This window comes from Paramisgurnus dabryanus, chromosome 16, assembly GCF_030506205.2.
Source record: "Paramisgurnus dabryanus chromosome 16, PD_genome_1.1, whole genome shotgun sequence".
NCBI lineage: Eukaryota > Metazoa > Chordata > Actinopteri > Cypriniformes > Cobitidae > Paramisgurnus > Paramisgurnus dabryanus.
This window is the reverse complement of record NC_133352.1, coordinates 1,316,947-1,337,944: the sequence shown is the minus strand read 5'-3', so window position 1 is coordinate 1,337,944 and position 20,998 is coordinate 1,316,947. Positions and strand designations below refer to the sequence as shown.

At 41.3% G+C, this 20,998-nt stretch overlaps 1 long non-coding RNA gene across 1 annotated transcript in view; it reads right to left on the bottom strand.

The window, feature by feature from the left end:
* Window positions 1-20,998, bottom strand: part of LOC135760864 (uncharacterized) — a 271,903-nt gene that overhangs the window by 31,817 nt on the left and 219,088 nt on the right. The window lies entirely within an intron of this gene.

Genomic DNA, 20,998 nt, shown 5'->3' with positions numbered 1-20,998 from the left:
AATCACGATGAGAAATGTCTGAAAACTGATTTAAAGCAGAGATCAAGGAGCTCGTCAAATATCCACTCAGAAGCTGAGATCATTCACCAGCATAAGAACGGCGCGTCACGCACTCCTTTATAATCTTATCATAAACAAAAATGCACGAGAGTGGTTTCTGGATAGAGAAATAATAAATAATATGCAAACTTCAGACCCTGCGTAGAAGAGAGGGCGGGACTTTCAACAGGTCACGTGTCTTTCCGGGACCATCAGATGCCGGCTAATCATGGCAGTGTGAATGAACAAAAAATCTAAGGATCCCGGAAAAATCCAGGATGCCTTTCCCGTGTATTTTCCGGAATGTCTGTGTGAAAAGGGCTTAGGGCTGGGACAATTCACTAATCTGCCGATTCAATACTATCCCGATACGTGTGTGCCGATTCAATACATATTGCGATTGTGTGGGTTTGGGGATTAATTGTTTCAATCTGATTTTTGTTTGCCTAATAAAGGCTAGACAATTTAAAAAACTTGATCATACCCTTAAACAGACTGTATATGAGTCATATGAACAAAAACAATGCATTAGACCTACATCTTTCTGAATTTAATTTCAGGAGCAGACCACATGCATATTTTAAAGTATCTTAAATCATAAAACTATACCAAAACCCTGAACTAGAAAATAATATTCAAATGTGCAACATAATGAGTAGAAACAATCTCTGAAAAAAAATAAAGTGCTATGTAAAACTGTTTCAATAAATAACAATAAATAAATAAGTTAATGAAAAATGTATTTAAAATGTAACAACATATAGACTGTAGACAAGTAATATGTGCTATAAACTTCAAACTAAACTAATGCTTGAGAAAGAAAGTGCATTGTGTGGTCGTGACTTTAAAACTAGAGCCAAGTTATTGTCGCCATAGAAACTGGAGGCACGTTTGAGACTGCACATGCGCATTAACGCGTTATCGCTGACTGACTCTGATCATTGGGTTTTACACTGTTAATAAGACCCGGGTTCTCCGTTAAGACCTTTAATGCATTTAATTTGTCTCAAGTTCAGAAACATGGAAGGATACAATGGGACATGGAGCTTTTGCAACCTAATTCATCAAGAAACAGAGAGCACGCAGACACACAACTCATCGGGAGATGCAAAATGTAATTATCAAAGAGTGTCATTGTCACGTCAAAGTGCAGAAATAATTCTGGAAGAGGTTTGCTCCCCTGTCTCTGCCATGGTTTCGCTTTCGCACTCCAGCTTGAAACTGATATGACATTATCTATTACAGATAACAACAAATACGCTTTGCCCTTTGTTGGAATAAAAGCGGTAACGTCTCCCCACCACCTCTTTGGAAAAGTAAAATAATTAAATACATATAGATTCTGAGGTAAACGAATCGATTCCAAAATCGCTTTATAGAGAATCCTAATAGTTTGGTGAATGGGTTTTTTCTCCCACCTCTACAAATCACACAGGAAAAGTGGCGGAGTCGTTTTTCCACAATTAATATTTTCCCCCCATAATAGTTGTTTTTGCTCTATTTTGAGTGAACAAGGTAAAATGTGTCAATAAAGTGGGAGCAAAATTACAGAGTAACTGTGTAACAGAGTAACTTCTCTTCAAAATGTTTCCCTCCTAATTTTCATTTATCTGCCATTACTGCTAGACTGTAAAAAGATGGATGACGCCTCTCCACAGATTTCTATTGTAAAAAAATAAGCCACAATATATAGAATTTAAAAACTAACTTAAATCAATCTTATTAGAAAAAACAAACACCTAAAGGTACGTTACCTGATAAAAAAAACTAAAGTAACTGAAACCATCTTTAGGAAAAAATATCTGAATTGTAATTAGATTTTTAAATCTGGCTAACATGGTAATGGCGGCTTTATGACCGGGGAGTTCGAAATATTGGTTTCACTCACTGTGGCTCCTTGGTAACGTTCATCAATTGCTGCTGCTGCTGCTTGTGGGATAAGAAGACAGTGGGTACGTCCAAAAACTTAGGCAGCTGAATTGTTGCCTCTCTGCCTCACGAGGCAATGATTTTGGAAGCATGAAGGCAGCTAAGAGAAACACTTTCGGACACACTTCAAAGGCAGCGTGTTTGACATATAAACAGAGAGCGCCTTAGTGAAAACTAATCACATATTTGAAAACTACAATACTAATTTCTCGCTAGAAATGCAATTAAAAGGATCCAGCCACTTTCTCGGCCAACATTTTATTTTTTCGAACTCAACCAGGCTCGACCAATCACATTCCCCTGCCGCGCACACGCATAGAATTGTGGGACAAGATCGCAGGAGTCAGGACGTAAACCTAACAATAGATTCGGACATGCCTTCTTGCCTTGGAATGCTGCCGCAGAAGGCAGCAATTTAGAGTTTTCGGACGCAGACAGTGTTTTTCTGCTGGATGGTAAAGTATGTTAATTTTTTTAAATCTTAGTATAATGGCTGTTCTTATTAAATGCAAACTTGTTTTGAATAATCTTTAACAATGGGCAAAATTAAACAACACATATATGCTTGTTTTCCATGTTTTTTCCTGTCATGTGTCTAGTTTTGGTATGAATGTGCTTTAGAAAGAAAAGGAACTATAAACGTGTCTTATTGTTGAATTGTCTTAAAGAACAACTATTTTGTTAATAATTTAGGACTTTATTGGTATCCCATAGTACATATATGTGATTAAAACTAGAACTTATGCATTATTATTCTTATAAATTGCCTACATATCTCACCGATTTTGCCCTGTCTGTAAAACGCTTAGATTTAGTTCCTGTCTCTTTGAAACCCGCCTCCCAAAAGTCTAGTGTACTCTAATTGGTCAGATGACCTACTCAACTGTTATTGGTCAACTGGATTCAGTGTGTGTTTGAAAGGTTAGGCCCCTGACTACTTGTGGGTTTTCCAGTGCTGACAAATAGTAGAAGAACAAGAAACGAAACTCTGATGCTGATTTCAGTAGAGCGGCCACCATTTTGAAATGAGAATGCCCTTTGCTGGAGTTACCAAAGAGTTACTGAACAACAGCTGTACAGCACAGTTAACGTTAATTTCTTAAATTAAGCCATCAGTTAATTTGGTTCACTTGCTACACCTACAGCAAATGCTGTATTGTCTTGAATGTACGTGTTGTGTTGTTGTTGTTTTCATTTCCCTGCTGAAAAAACAATTAAACCAATACAGAAAATTGTAATAAAACTAAAAAAATTCCCAATAAAACCAATAGAATTTCTGTGATGGTGTCTATTGTTTTTAGCAGGGTTGTGGAATCCAATCATTAAATAGATACACATTTGAGGTAGTTTTTTTCCATTTTTCCAAAATTCCATTTTATGCTACTTAACATGCTAATTTAATCCTATTATTAGTAACCAACTCTACTAGGTATGAAATATATTTTGTACATATTAATCCCCTGGATCCCGCTACAAACATAATAATCTCATAGAACATGATGCATTGCTATGTCTGTTATACTATAATTGCCACTTTTGAACAGTGGCTGTGTTTTTTGTTTTACTTAATCCATTTCGAGCAATTCTGATGTATATGTGTGTATATGTGTATGTAAATGAAACCTATATATTATGTGTGGATATATGAGTTTATATGTCAGTATGTATGAAGTTATATATGTTTGTAATGCTAATACTTAATCTTCAAATAATTTCAAATCAAACTGAAGGTTTTGTGGGGGGAAAAGTGGAAGACTTTTAAATATCTGAAAATAAGCTGTAAAAAATGATTTGATGATCTCTAGTCTGATTGTATGTTGTCATCATTCAGTTTGAATTTGATCTTTATTGTACTTTTTTTTACCAAGTAGCCGATATTGCCATAGCGAAAACAACAAGCTAGTGGATAGTGTTAGGAAGTCACTCGTTTTCGCAAACGACACATCACTTCGAGTTGACTCCCGAGTCACTCTCATTCCAAAATGGCGAAAGCATAGGGATGCTGCTGGGCGCTGGTGTTGCAAAGGAACGTTCTATTGGCTTTCACTTCTTGTCAATCTAAGTTTTTTGGTCCTGAGAATCACAGGCATGAATGTAAACAAACAGTTACATTTGTCTATAAACGATGGTGTCTATAATGTCTTACCAGTTCGTGTCACGACTCGCACACACAAAAAGTTAGATCCATAAGCAGTTTAATAAGGGTGATCCAAAATCATAATCCATCCAAGCAAAGGTCAATATCCATAAACACAATCCAGAACATATATACAAATAAACACAGGCACAGAAGGCGATGTGACTTAAAACAAGGAATCCACAACATAGACTGAACAGACAGGGCTTAAATACACAAACACTAACAAGGTGAGTGGGAACAGCTGAGTACAATGATCAATGATAACAGAATGAATGATGGGAGATGCAGTTCTTGGCACATGTGACAGTGAGGACAAGAGACATCTGGTGGCTACTCGGGAAACAACACTAATACACCATGACAAACACAGAACACAGTATTACACTGTGACAGTACCCCCCTCTAAAGGAGTGGCTTCCAGACACTCCAAACGACAAAACATGAAAGTTCAGGTGGGTGGAGGAACGGAGGTGGATCTGGGGGAGGGATGGAGGGTCTAGAACCCCAGGGCGGGCCGGCAGGGCAGGAGGCCTGGGCGGGGCCGGCAGGGCAAGAGGCCAGGGCGGGGCCGGCAGGGCAGGAGGCCAGGGCGGGGCCGGCAGGGCAGGAGGCCAGGGCGGGGCCGGCAGGGCAGGAGGCCAGGGCGGGGCCGGCAGGGCAGGAGGCCAGGGCGGGGCCGGCGGCCAAAGAGGGACTGGATCCCAGGGTGGTGCTGGTGGTATCAGGAACCTAGGTAGAGGGAGACAATAGAAAGAGGCCCTCTGGGCCAGGTTAAATAGGGCAGAGAGTTCGAACCTGGCCATCTTGGACCAGGCAGCGAGGGCAGGGAGCTTGGGGACAGCCATCTTGAGACAGGCAGAAAGTTCACTACTGGCCATAGTTTTAGTGACAATAAAAAGTCTCTGGATCCTCGGGGTGACCACACTAGCTGACCAATGTGGCACAGGGGGCTCAGATGACTCACTCGGCTCAGATGACTCACTCGGCTCAGATGACTCACTCGGCTCAGATTCCTTGACTCAAGAGGCGTCGCGCTGAACAAAAGAGCAGAAGACAGAGCACCCGCACCATAGCGCCATGGCAAACACGGGAAGCACTGAGTTCAAAGAACATACCTCTGGTGCCTCTCTGAGCACAGGTGCAGGTATGATGATGGCCCTCCTGAGAGCAGGTGACTGTGAGGCAGCGGCCATCTGGAACGCAACGGCCGGTATAACCGTGGCGGTGTCAAAAGTAGGTGTAGGCAATGTGACAGCCATTTTGGGAACAGCTGCTGCCTTAGTGGCGGCCATTTTGAGAACGGGTGCCGGCATAGACACAGCCCTATCGAAAACAGTTCCCTCTACAACCGTGACCATCTGATGAACAGGTGCAGGTATAGTAGTGGCAGTCTCAAAAATAGGTGCAACCTTGTAGACAGCCACCTTAGGAACAGCTGCTGGCTTGGTGGCGGCCATCTTGGCCGGCATCGCAGGTGTGGCAGTATTATCCCACTGGCTACGATGCTCTAAGTAACGGGTGAACCCCCAGAAATCCAAAATGTCCAGACCGTTCATCTCCCACTGAGGTAGCAGTTCGTCCAGACAACAATTAAACATGTCCTTTAACGTCGCGTCATTATACTTCATGGCGCATGATAAGGTCCAAAACTTTTGGGCCAGACAACCCACTGTTTGACCATGCTGTTGTAGGGCCTTTATGTTGTCGAATCTTTTCCTTCTATCCCTTAGAGTGGTGGGTGAACTGCTCCGAATCCCCAATCCGCTGGATCTATTCATGGTGGATTCCTTCTGTCACGACTCGCACACACAAAAAGTTAGATCCATAAGCAGTTTAATAAGGGTGATCCAAAATCATAATCCATCCAAGCAAAGGTCAATATCCATAAACACAATCCAGAACATATATACAAATAAACACAGGCACAGAAGGCGATGTGACTTAAAACAAGGAATCCACAACATAGACTGAACAGACAGGGCTTAAATACACAAACACTAACAAGGTGAGTGGGAACAGCTGAGTACAATGATCAATGATAACAGAAGGAATGATGGGAGATGCAGTTCATGGCACATGTGACAGTGAGGACAAGAGACATCTGGTGGCTACTCTGGGAACAACACTAATACACCATGACAAACACAGAACACAGTATTACACTGTGACAGTTCGAGCTCGATCCTGAGAGTTCAGACGGTCGTTACAGTATAAACGATGTTCGTCAATAAACGCGATTGCATTTAACTTCTTTAGGTGTCTTTAACTTCAACTCTGCCAGAATGCTAAACGAAGCTGAATATGTGTGTTGTAAAGAGATTCAAAAGTTTATTATAAACTATATGGAAACACCAAATGTAGCACATAGAAAATATTCATTGAAATGATGAAAAAAACTATTTTATTTGTTAGTTCTACATTATTTCACTATAGTTAACTTTATTGTAAAACACTGCTTACTTATAAGTGCTATGTTATTAATTAATAGGTTTTAAGGAGAATGCAACATGTTCCAGGACCTCCTACCTGCTTGATTCATTATCCAGGTTTTGAACAAATTGTCTGAATTCCTACCATGGCCTGAAGTTAATTTTTTGACCACCAGCTTCAAATTTAGAAATCCACCTGCCACAGTGACTTTTTACCAGCCAATTTTTTTTGCCTGAAAAGTAAATGATAACACTGTCTTTATTGTATTAATTAAATATAATTATTTTTAGAGCTACAAAAGTGATTTACTCTTTGTCTTTAATTGAAGTTACTGTCTCTTTAAGAGACTAAATAATAATATAATAATAATATATAATAATACTGTGAAGATCATTTTGTTTATATGTGCCCTGTCAAGCACAGAAAAATTTTATGTACGCTTGCTTTTAGGAACGCCTCTCTCTGATGTGCAATATTGAATGCCCTTAAATCCGCGTGCGCGCACACAGACTGAGGAGGAATTCCATACTATGGGGTGAAAATACTGCCAAAACTTCACACACACACAAAACGTGTTTTACTCGCGCCCAACGATTCACAAACAAACTCAGTGTGGTTTGCAAATACAAAACATCATTCACAAACTAATGCATTTTGTTCCGCAAATAAGAAACGTACCTATCAAACAAATGCAGTATGTTTTACATATACAAAGAAAAGTATTTCTTTTATGACAAAAATATCCTCTAAATACAAACTAAAAATCTTTCAAGTATGAAAAAAAATCCTCCAAGTACAAACTAAAATTTTTCAATTACAAAAGAATCCTTCAAGTATTAAAAAAAAATCCTACAAGTACAAAACAAAATTCTACAAGTACGAAACCAAATTCCACAAGTACCAAACGAAATTCTACAAGTACGAAAACCTGTCACGTGACTTTTGGCACAAATTTTCCGCCTTGCTGATCCACACACATGCTTGTAAAATGGGATGTAATTCGCACTCCACAACAGCAGGTGGCGCTGTTACCGACTTGCTTGCCGCCGCCACGGACATGGAAAGAGAATAGTGATGGGATTTATGGCTCTTTGAGGGGAACCGGATCTTGGCGATCCGTTCCTTTCAAAGAGCCGTTCAAAAGAACGGCTCTTTTGGCTCTTTTTAAATATTTAGTCAGTTTTAAGCTTGGGGGCATCTCAGTTTATCCTGGAAATAATCACTGGGAGGAATGATGAGGTGAGATATGTAGTCAAATAATTAAAACTCACACACCAATATCTGAGTTTGAATTATTCTGAAATATTGATTATTGCCTCATTTGTCAGACTATATTCCATAGGGTTGCACAACATCCCTCTGCTTAGATAGTGACATCACTATTTTGGATTTACCTTTAGTACAAAGTGTGTGTACGGGTAAAGCTACGTTGACTTATGTTATTCATACAATACAATACAAAGCCGGCTGCAATGAATTTTGTGTGCAAAACAGCTTTTACTACAAACACTTACACAAATTAGAATAAATAAAATGGAAATGTCTACATACAGTCCACTATTACTACTGTAAACTTTGCAAATAGGACATCAACCCCTTCAGGTCTTAAATGAACAATAACAAAGTGGGCTGCAATGAATGTCTGTGCAAAACAGCTTTTGGTGAAAAAATTCTATACAAGAACAGTGTCACAAAAGAACATTTTGATAGATAACAAAAATATTTAAAGTATTAGAGATATACTGTGGATAAAATTAGAATAAATAAAATTGAAATGTCTACGTACAGTCCACTATTACTACTATAACTACAGTACAATTTGCAAATAAGTAAAATTAACTTTGCGCCCCTCCCCATATAACTGTTCTGTCTCGCGGAGGAGCTAATTTGTGTGCATCTGTGAAACACGCATAGGAAAAAAGAACGACAGAAAGAACGGCTCCCCTCCAGCCGCGACTCGGCTCCCATCGTTCATGTTTATGAGCCGTTCAAAAGAATCGGATCGTTCGCGAACGTCACAACTCTAAAAGAGAAGAGAAGAAGAAACGCTAGCGTGAGGAGGGTGTTTTGAACACGATGAGCTGCCAACAGGTGAGTTTGCAGTCGTTGTTGCTGAAAAATGGTAACTAAACTCCAGTAATGTCTGTCGTGGGTAGTGTGAGATATATATATATATATATATATATATATATATATATATATATATATATATATATATATATATATATATATATATATATATATTATATATGTGTGCGTGTGTATGTATGTAGCTTATGGTACCGCAGGAGCGCTAATCTAATTTAAACCGATTAGGCTGACTTAACATTTCATTTTGGTTTCTAACTTAACTAAAATAAACTATGGTCACATATAACGTTACACTTGATACGTCTTGGTCTTAAGACAGAATTTTGAAGTGAAGACGACCTCAGGCCACACACATTTGTTTAAGCACCATCTGAGGAGTCGTGTTAAGTCACTGAAATAACAAAGTAATAGGAGGCATTTATTGTGAAGAGTTTATTAGAGGTGAAATGTCATTAGCGCAAACTTTTTTAGCGGCGCTGCCCGCGCTAATTCACGTGAAAAAGATGTGGAGATATTTAGAGTTAACATGTTCTTGGAACAGCTATAAATACTACAGGAGGTTAAAGTGTAAACAGAAACAGGCACAGTGCGGTATGTATGCTGGAAACAAACCGGTGTTGTGTGAAATTCTGTCCCCGTGAAAAACTGTCCCAATGGGCGGGGCATATATATATGCATATTCATAAGTTCGCTCCGCGTTGGAACAAGCGATTGGATTGCAAATTGTTGTTTGTTTCCCGGCTCCTTTTTGATATATTATTTCTATAAGGTAATAAAGCCGAATTATCATATGCCTTGTTTAGATGCACAATTGTTTACATTCTTAACATAATAGGCTAAAATGCTTTCCATGTGTGTTTTGTAAGAACACTTTTCATGGCTATACAATATCAATTTTGCTATTTAGCCTACGTTTATAATGCTAAACAGCAAACTATAGCACGAAACGAGCACGTATTTCTCCTCATTGTTTTTTGTTGTTGCGATAGTTCATCTCTTGTTTTGTAGTGTATTTTGCTGCATTATTTGCATGCACTGCAATAAATCTTAAATATAGCTAACTGCATGTTCAAAAACAGTTTTAAAATGTTTCCTGGTGTTGTTTTGTTGTTTGCCTCTTTCCAGTTTTAACCCCAGTTGGACTTTATAGAGCCTTAACGAAAAGAGCCTTGCAATAATTTAAAAGGACATTTCTTATTTATTTATTCATATTTGCAAAAACATATTTTCTTACTGTTAAAGTAAAGACAAGAAACTCACTCACCAAGGCCAGATTTATCACATATCATTTATATAGTTAGTTATCTTTATTGACTCGAAGTCCAAATATAAAAACACACACAATATACAAACATCTATAGTATATAAAAGGTACACACAATATACAAACATCCATAAACAACCACAATCAAATATAACATACACATAGCACAAATGTGTGCTCACAGGTTAAAGCATATACTCATATTTTCTTATAAATTATACACATGTATGTGAACATTACTCTATTTACAGGATTGCTGTAAATAAAAATGGTCTAACATATTTGAAAAGCTATTTACCTAAATACAAGACCTGCCTAATGCAAAATGTGGTTGTTTCCCTGTGTGCTAAGACTCTATTTTGGACCAAGACAAAAAGGTAATTTTGATTTGAATCTAGGCCATAAAAAAGCTGTAGTACCTTAAAACACACATACACACATGAAGACTTAACTTTTCCCATTGTAACTATTGGACAAATACATGAAACAATGAATTACATCCCAGGTAAAAAAGTAGTATACTTTAGTGTATTAGAAATATGATTAAGAGATATGATAAAGTACATGAAGTATAAATCATGTATTCTTCTACTGTTGTGCTTTATTTAAAGAGTATTTAATATGTACTTTTTAAAAGTATACTTTTAGTGTATGCACAAAATGTACTTAAACACAACTATAATTTGCACTTCAATGTCTTTTTAATTGTATTTCCATTCAAATGGCGATGCAATGCAATTGTACTGTAAGGGTGCTTAATTAATTGCTCATGAATCCTGTAGTGTATTTTCAGTAGTGTATGTTAATGCACTTGAAGTTTCAAAAAAGTTGTTCCATTTTAGTATACTATTTACACTTAGAGTGCAGACAAATAGATGTTAAGTTGAAGTTAATACATAGTTGAATACACTTAACTATTGGATTTGACGAAAATAGTACAAAATGTAGAAAATATACTAGGACACTTTTTTAAGTATATTTTTAGTAGAATTATTATTCACCTGGGATGCCATAGGTAATGTGTTCTTTGTTTATGCACATACACAAGATGTTACAAAATAAACATAAATGATTAAAGTAACACAGATGTACTACAGGCTACTGCCTAAACTGGGTGCCGCAACCACTCCGCCTGTCCGAGCTGTCACCATCGAGCGTCCTCTCTAGACAAATGGTGCAATCTGTATGTAGTGTAATATGGGCCAGATAAAAATGTGGCATAATTTGCATGTAAATTGACCTACACAAAGTATTTACATGGGATGTTAAATGCCTTATACTTGGGGAAAGTGTTAAAAGTGAGGTAAGTTAGGTGATGCAACCCATTCATATTTATACATCTAAACATTGAACTTGCTTTTCTTTTTTTTTGTTGTTTAAGCAATTGCTCTATATGTGTAAATCAATCCTCTGTTGGGATAGAAGGGTGAATAAAACTTATCAATGCATTATCTGGTAAGTCTGACATCACTTACTGAAAATTACTTTCAGCCATTGAACCTCTGGAAGGGCAGTGCCAGTTTAATGAAAAGGCTTTAAGAAATCCTGAATTCTTTAAATGGATTCTATGCATCTGTACTACTGCAGCTGGATCCAGGGAAGTATGATGTGCTGATTGGGTCAAATAATGAGAACAACCACTTGACACTCATGGTCTGTTTCTTTTCATTCTCATCCTCTCTTTATCACTCTGTTTTAAAACATGTCATTATCTCATTCAGAAGGAAAATTAAAATGTTGTTTTTATCTTTTGGTTTCTCCTCCTTTTTTGCCTTTTAGTAACACAGGAAAACGCTCATAAACATAATTAAGCTGGTCTGAACAATGTTGGTCTTGCAATTAGGTAAATAACCTTAAAAAAAGTTAGGCCATTTTTATTTACAGGAATCCTGCTTAAATAGAATAATCATGCATCATGTTATTTGAATGATTGCAATGCTCTTTTCGTTAAGGCTCTATGAAGTCTAACTCAAAAGGAAACAAAATAACACCATAGAACATTTAACATTTTTATTTATACATGCAGTTAGCCACATTTGAGTTTTATTGCGTGCATGCAATAAATGCAGCAAAATACACCACAAAAAGATATTAACTATGGACAAGATACAACAAAAACAATGAGGAGAAATATGTGCTCGATTCGTACTCTAGTTTTGTGTTTAGCATTATAAATGTAGGCTAAATAGCAAAAACGATATTGTTTAGCCATGAAAAAGTGTTCTTACAAAACGCACATACAAAGCATAATGTAAACAATTGTACATATAAACAAGGCATATGATCATTCGGCGTTATTACCTTATATACATATCAAAAAAGAGCTGGAAACAAACAAAAATGTGCAATCCAATCGCTTGTTCCAACGCGGAGCGAATCTATGAATATGCATATATGCCCCGCCCATTGGGACAGTTTTTCATGGGGACAGAATTTCACACAACACCGGCTGTGTGCTCCTCGATCTGCACTTTACCTCCAACAGGTGAACTATGGTATATCAATAATGGGGAGTTGTTGTGAATAATTTGAAGAAAGACTACTTATGTTTGTTTTTTATAACCTTTTCACGTTAATGTGATGTGGCGAAGTTATGATGATAACAATAGAAAGACTGGTAAAAATTATGTCTGGCTGGCCTTTTATTTGTTTATGATGCATATAGTTCAATTGTGGTAATTGAGCTATATGCATCATAATTGAACTATATGCATCATAAACAAATAAAAGGCCAGACATATTTTTTACCAGTCTTTCTATTGTTATCATCATCTCATATCTTTGCCACATCACATTAACGTGAAAAGGTTATCTACAGTTGTAGTTAAACTGCAGTGCATTTAAAATCCCTGTAGCTTTTCAGTAGTTAAGTACTTCTGTTCATGTAGTTTAGCTAGTTAATTACAAACTGCAAATTCATATCATTCAAATAGCATTTTTTTCCCACAGCTCATTGGCCACAGTTGTTATTTAATGACAATCACCTGTTTTTTATATTTTCATGTGGTTTTAGTTTAAAGGGGACCTATCATAAAAATCTGACTTTTTCCATGTTTAAGTGTTATTATTGGGTCCCCAGTGCTTGTATCAACCAAGAAAATGTGCAAAAGATCAACCCAGTAACTTACGTTTTGGTAAACCATTCTCTGCAAGCATGTGAAAAAATAGCTCATTAAACTTTGGCTCCCCTTGTGATGTCAAAAGGGGATAATACCGACCCTTAATCTGCACTATCCAACCACAGCACTGCCATTTAGGGTGTTTTCACATATACACTGTTTAGGTCGGCCCAAATGACGTGTCGCTCCGAGTACGGTTCGTTTGGATCAGTGTGAACACAACAGCCGCACTCGGGTGCGCACTAAACTGCCGCTCCGAGACCGCTCTAAACAGGTGGTCTCGGAGCGGCTGTTGCCGAACTCTGGTGCGACCCACCTGTGGTGTGAACACTGCTGGACCTCGGGCCGAACCAAATACAGGAAGTTCTCCACATGTTTGAGCCACTGGGCTTCCGTTGTGACGTGAGCCGGGTGTTATATTGTGGGTTAACAACAAACAAGCCAATCCTGGTCCGTTGCAGAGATTCGCTGTCTCCTTTACGTTTGAGCTGATGATTTTATAAATGCATAGCTGTCCTCCACACACAAATAGTGACATTACGGGCTTTTAGCAAACGGCTCCGTGAGAAAGGCTTTAATAGAACAGCTACGCAATTTCGCGTTAAACCAAAGAAACTTCGCAAAGACGTGCATCGTTTATCTCCACATCTTGATAGCTGCACTCTCCCTGTCAAGCTGGTTGTCGTGGAAACGTGGGGGTGGTCATGAGACGGTAAGAGCTGTCAGAGACCAATGACAGCGCTGACCGTTGTCACGTGGTGTACGGTGCGGCATTTCGAGTACAGATAAAAAAATTATATGTGAACACGGACCGCACTAACTGAAAAATGATACAATGTATTTTGGTGCGCTCCGAGGCCGCACCATGGTGCGCACCAACATATGTGAAAACACCCTTAGTGCAGAGATCAGATCATTTGCATTTAAAAGGACACACCCAAAAATGGCACGTTTTTGCTCACACCTACAAAGTGGCAAATTTATCATGCTATAATAAATTATCTATATGGTGTTTTGAGCTAGAACTTCACATACATACTCTGGAGACACCAAAGATTTATTTTACACGTTTAAAAAGTCTTGTGAAATGTCCCCTTTAAGATGTATATAGCTGAATACTGAATACATCCAGAAGAATACACAGTGATGATGCATTAATCTGAGAGCTGATGAACTTATTTTTCAACAGGGCACACAGACCTTGTCACCAACCAACTAAAATGCTTTTGCATAGAATAAGGATAAGGCGAACTTTATTCACCCCAAAGGAAAATTCAATTTGTCATTGAGCTCATCTATTTATCAAAGAGTTACACATTTAGATTGCTGTGGGTAAGAAAGATCCTCTATAAGAGAGAGGAGCCATCCACCACCATTGTTTCTTTTGTCCACCAGGGTGTTATGAAGCAGACTGTCACTGCAGCATAAAATAAAACACTTGCCACAGAACTAAGTATATGGACATTTAGTGTGTAAAGTACCAATATTGTCCTAAATCCCATTCCCAGAATAAATGCATGTAGTTACAGGTGTTTTGGGAACACCAAAATAAACATTTTCAATAAACAAATGATTTTACAAACTCCTTTTACAAGTCTTTGACTCTGATTGAAATGAATGGAATTGCTATATTTTACTTCTCATATTACAAAAATAATCAGAAATTCCTAATAAAAAAAAAATTGAAAATTAAAAGGATACAAAATGCAATGCTGAATTTCATTGCAAAAATCAATGGTTTATTGTAAAAGTTTATTTTTCTGTTTCCAAAAGACCTGTAACTACATGCATTCATTCTGGGAATGGGGCTTGGGACAATATTGGTACTTTACACACTAAATGTCTATATACTTAGCAGTTACCACATAGATTTTATGGTCCTACTACCTACCCCACATACCATTTCAATTGCTTGAAAATGACACAGAAATACAAACATGCCTTGTTTTATCCTTATTCTTGTCATGATCATTTATTGTGGAGGCTTCAAATTGTGGGAAAACAATAAACTGATTTATTTGAAGAAGTAGTAGTGACTGATACCAAATGAAACAAGAAAAACTGTTTTTTAATACCCTCAATATTAATGCACATTTTTTTTCTGAAATCTAGGGCCCTTTCGAAAGTCGAGAGTAATTTAGTACAGACTTTGGTCTTCCACCCTAGACAATTTGGGGAGGCTAGGGAAAATATTTGTCAAGATATTATTGCCCAGACATGGCATGTGTTTTTCAAGCCTTAAAAATTAAAGCAGATTTGCACAGAAATATTTCACAGGCCTTGGTTTTAGGTGCCATTGATGATATAGACAAGGTTTGAACAAAATCTGAGATGGTTGCAGGATGGAAGACAAACATGTTCTTAGGATAACTGAACCGAAGTTTTACTGCATGACTATTGAGTTTCTACAAGGCCCTAGATTTGTATAAATGGCTAAACCCCTGATATTGAGGATATTATAAACTAATTTTCTGCATCCATATGATATCAATCATCACACTTTCTTTAAACACGATCTTGTATTAATCGTGTGCCAATATTTGAGGTCTCTATCACTAATGGTCATTAGTAGTTAGGCAGTCATTAGGCAGTAGTTAGGCAGTCATTAGGCAGTTTTTCATTATTTTCTGGTCATGTTTAATTATACCAGTATTTTTGACCTCATACATTTTTCCTCTCTCTCTAGGAACTGCTTGCACAAACAATGTTAGAGAGGCTCCAAACACGCCTCCAGCATATTGTCAGTCAGCAACCACTTGACCTGGATTACCTTGAATTTGTGTGTTCTCAGGAGGCTGTTCTTTTTAGTGCTGCCTCTAACCAGGTTCTCATCCCAAAAGCCATTGTAGATGCACTCACAGAGCTGCACAAGTTGGTTGTTGAAGAAAGAGAAAATCAGGTCCCCATAGTATCTGTGCAGGTTTGTCATGGAGCAACTGGGCGTCCAAGATTTAACATTTCTCCGGATTCTCTGTTACATCTCATCAACCAAGGTCTTCCTGTGCCGTGTATTGCTAACTTGATGGGAGTGTCCACTCGCTCTCTCTTCAGAAGAATGAGAGAGTTTGGCTTTTCTGTCAGAGCAAGCTATAGCACCTGTACAAACGCAGAGTTGGACCATTTGGTAACTGAAATAAAAAAAGACATGCCTCATGCTGGCTACCGCTTGGTTAAGGTAAGCTTGCAGGCCAGAGGATTCAGAGTGCAGTGGGAGAGGGTGCGGGCCTCCATGCACCGTGTGGACACTGTTGGCATCCTTTGTCGCATGAACCAGCTAGGGTGTGTTGTGCGTCGTACCTACTCAGTTCCTGGTCCCAAAGCCCTGGTCCACGTAGACACCAATCACAAGCTAATACGGTCTGTATAATTCTGAGATTTAAAGAGTATTGTCTTGACCAGCTGTATATGAAAACATGTCATGATATCACTTTTGTTTTGATTTGATGCCATATAAATGAAATGGATTTCACGTACATATATTGCATGCTGTACTATTATAGTGTCTTTTGTCTAACCAGGTATAACATTGTCATTTTTGGTGCTGTGGATGGCTTTTCTCGAAAGGTATACTTTACGTAAAAAAATAATTTAAGAGGACAGCTTGAAAAAGAAAAAAAAACACTCCCTTTTTTCTATAGATCATGTACCTCTTTTTTCTGTAGATCATGTACCTGGGTGCAGCAAATGTCACAGGAGTGACGATCTTTTAGGCGGAACCAAAAATTTGGAAAGTTTTGGTTCCGCCCGGATGTTTCCGCCCGGGCCGGGAAGAGAAAACACCGGACATCCGGTAGCACCGCGAGGGCTGTAATCAGCCAAACTACGGACAGCTGTGAGTTATTAACAAGAGCGCCGGGTGATTGGACGAAGGCAACACCCAGGCAGATACTTAAGAGCAGTTTAAACCACAGTTGTCGTTGTTGTTAGGACGAGTGTTGGTGTGTGCTGCAGCGCTGAGTTAAACTCACCGGGTACGCCAGTCGGATTACTGGACTCGCTCTCTCTCTCTTTGTGCATCGTGGGATTTCGGCTGATGCAGATATTGAAGACCTTACGGGTTGGAAAGTAAACGGAGACTGACCTTGTAGGAATGAAGTGAAAGAAGACGGAACGTGCTATCGTGAGTACCCATCTGTGTAGTGGTGGTATTGACGACTGGAGAAAACGTTATCTGTGTAGCTGGAATTATCATACGGAGGAGTTAACCTAAGGAAACGTGAGATAACCGAAGCACCACAGTCGTGAGTAAACGAATTCATTCATTGAGTGTACCTTGTATATACTTGACCTGGATATCTTTTAAGCGCTTTCCAGCAAGAGTGGGTGGCCCTGCCCCTGAGTCAGCGTGGTGGGTGAGCCACCGGATCTTTGTGTGAGACAGCCACAGTGACGGAAAACAACTGCTAGGCCGTGTTACCATCTCCACATTCTTGCCCAGAGCGAGGCGAAGGAAGACGGGCGTCTATTGTGTGCACTGAGAGTGGTGGGTGAGTCTTGGATGTAGAAATTTCACTTTGAAGTGGTGCTGTGTATATTGCAGTGAGATTGCTGTGTCGTGTCTGACGTACCCCGCCTCCAGTCACTCGCTAGGGGCGCTGAAGAGGAAAACGGATCCTAGAATAAACCTGTGTACGATTATGCTGTGAGTGTGTTTCAGCCTTAGAAAACCACGGAGTAGTTCCTGAAGTACTTTCGTAGCCAGACGCTTGGCGGACTTGTGTTAGGAGTGGCGGTGAAGACCTGTACGACAGGCGGTGTGAGTATTACCAGTTTCATTGCTACTTTACCCGTGTGCCGTTTATCATCACAGAGACAGAGGCGAAGGAGATCCGCTGCCCCGAGGTCTCTACAAAGGGGCGCCCCGGTCCGGTGTTCGATTGCCAACGGGCGTCGAGGAAAGGGCAGCGCTCGACCCGGTGTGACGGCGTGACACTCCCGCCCCTCTGGGGAACCAACGAGTCAGCCGAGAGGGTTTGGTCCCCGGCGCTATCTTGGAAACCACTGTCGGTCGATGCAGTACGCCTAGCCGTGATCGTAAGTCCGCCACCCCGAGAAGTAGAGCATAACCTGTTCAGTCTGTCCATCAATAGGGAAGAAAGCTGTCGTCTGTGGAGGAAGAGAGAGAGAACCAGTGTGAGCTCCAAGGAGACCCGTTGTGAAGGAGAACCATACGTACCAGAAGCTGTAATCAGCGAGGAGGTGAGAGAACTAACTGAGAACGATTCACTGTGCCTTTGTGTCCCAGCTGTTGTCTGTGGAGGAAGAGAGAGAGAACCAGTGTGAGCTCCAAGGAGACCCGTTGTGAAGGAGAACCATACGTACCAGAAGCTGTAAACAGCGAAGAGGTGAGAGAACTAACCGAGAACGATTCACTGTGCCTTTGTGTCCCAGCTGTTGTCTGTGGAGGAAGAGAGAGAGAACCAGTGTGAGCTCCAAGGAGACCCGTTGTGAAGGAGAACCATACGTACCAGAAGCTGTAATCAGCGAGGAGGTGAGAGAACTAACTGAGAACGATTCACTGTGCCTTTGTGTCCCAGCTGTTGTCTGTGGAGGAAGAGAGAGAGAACCAGCGTGAGCTCCAAGGAGACCCGTTGTGAAGGAGAACCATACGTACCAGAAGCTGTAATCAGCGACGAGCTGTCATCTGTGGGAGAAGAGAGAGTACAAGTGTGAGCACCAAAGTAACGAGTCGAGGAGGAAAATTCATACTTACCCAGCAGCTGTAGTCGGTGGAGAGGTGAGGAGACTCTCGGGAGAACGATCCACTGTGTCTTCGGGTCCCAGCGGTAGCCTGTGGAGAGAAAGAGGAACAGGAAAGGAGAGTGAGTCGACAACCAAGGAACTGCGTGGGAAGACGGCGGAGTGCCGCGAACTACACGCAGGTACACGGACGGGAAACAGTACATACCCATATTCATTGTGATTTTATTCTGCCTCCAGGAAGGAAGAGGAGCGCGCCACGGGCAGAGGGAACCAGAGGCGGGAGCCCGTTCCCCGACGCAACTTTCACCCCCCTGTCACTCACTTGCTCGTGGCCCCTTGGAGGACAGATTCAGACATTAGTTTTAATTTCCCTTTCCCCAATCCCCCGAATCTTTTAAATATTTAAACAAATAAAGAATATTTTTTTATACTTACCTGTTCCTCGTTGTTGTTTGGTCATTGGGTTGGTTTTGGGGACCTCCTCGAGGTGGGAATTTAGAAGGGGCGTGGCTTAACCACTAGCAGCCAGCCCCTGGCTTGTGACAGATTTGGCGTAGTCGGCAGGGCCCCACCTCGAGTTGAGTAACCAGACTAGCCCAATGACCGACAACGCGGGGCCCGCAGCCCAACCCCGTGCGGTGCCTGTCTTTATGGGTAGCCCTTGGGTCCAAAAGTATGGAGGGATAGAGTCGGGAATACGACTAACGGAATGGAAGGCCCAGTTGGAGTATTTAGCCGACCTGCAAAGCCTTAGTGTAGCCCAGCGGCTCCAGTTCGTGTTAAACTCCTTAGAGGGAGAAGCGCGGCGAGAAGTACAGGCCGCCCCTGAAGCTGTCCGAGCCAGTGCCCAAACTATATTTCAGTTCCTTACCGAGCAATATGGTGACCACACCCCCGTAGCTGTCCTCCGTTCCCAATTCTTCAACAGTAAACAAGGCCCCCGACAACCCATTAGAGCTTTTGCCCTGAGACTGCGAGAACAGTTCACCCGGCTACAGGCCCGCCGCGACCATGGATTGGGAGATGGCGAGACTTTGCTGCGCGACCAATTCCTCCTGGGGATGAAAGAGGGCCCCGTGAGACAGAGTTTGAGGGTCCAGTTTCGCAGAGACCCCGACCTCACATTTGAAGATCTAAGGAAGGAGGCGTTAGCCTTGGAGGGCGACGAGGTCGAGGTGAGTGAGACCCCAGTATGTGCAGCGGTAAATGAGAGTGTGCCACCACCACCAGAACGCACGGATTGGAAGCAGGCTCTAAAAGTCGAACTGTTGAAGGATGTCCGGGAGCAGATGTCAGAATTATCTAGAACTCTTCTGGGAGGCTATCCCGTATGTGGTCTGTAAGCAGCAGAGGCCGGGACAACCGGTGTATACCATCCGGCCCGAGGGAAAACCTGGGCCCGAGCGGGTGGTACACCGAAACATGCTTCGCCCCTGCCCGAACTACCCCGAGGCTGCGAAGGAAGGGCCCATGGAACCAGTACTGGCGGCCCCCTGGACGGAGGGATGGGCTGTGGTACCGGGTCGACCTGTGGTGCCGCTGCCCCCGGCGGCTCAGATGCAACCAGCGCTGGCACCCGGAACCGGTTGAACCTCCAGCTGCCCAGATGCAGCCAGAGCTGGCGCCTGAACCGGCCGAACCTCCAGCTGCCCAGAGGCAACCAGAGTTAGCACCCGAGCCCGTTGAACCCGATTCACCCGTGAGACGTTCCCAACGGGAGAACTGAGGACGCCCCCCGGCCCGGTACGGTGAGTGGACGACACCGAGGCATTCCAGGGACTAGAATGCATTGGCGGGGGAGGATGTCACAGGAGTGACGATCTTTTAGGCGGAACCAAAAATTTGGAAAGTTTTGGTTCCGCCCGGATGTTTCCGCCCGGGCCGGGAAGAGAAAACACCGGACATCCGGTAGCACCGCGAGGGCTGTAATCAGCCAAACTACGGACAGCTGTGAGTTATTAACAAGAGCGCCGGGTGATTGGACGAAGGCAACACCCAGGCAGATACTTAAGAGCAGTTTAAACCACAGTTGTCGTTGTTGTTAGGACGAGTGTTGGTGTGTGCTGCAGCGCTGAGTTAAACTCACCGGGTACGCCAGTCGGATTACTGGACTCGCTCTCTCTCTCTTTGTGCATCGTGGGATTTCGGCTGATGCAGATATTGAAGACCTTACGGGTTGGAAAGTAAACGGAGACTGACCTTGTAGGAATGAAGTGAAAGAAGACGGAACGTGCTATCGTGAGTACCCATCTGTGTAGTGGTGGTATTGACGACTGGAGAAAA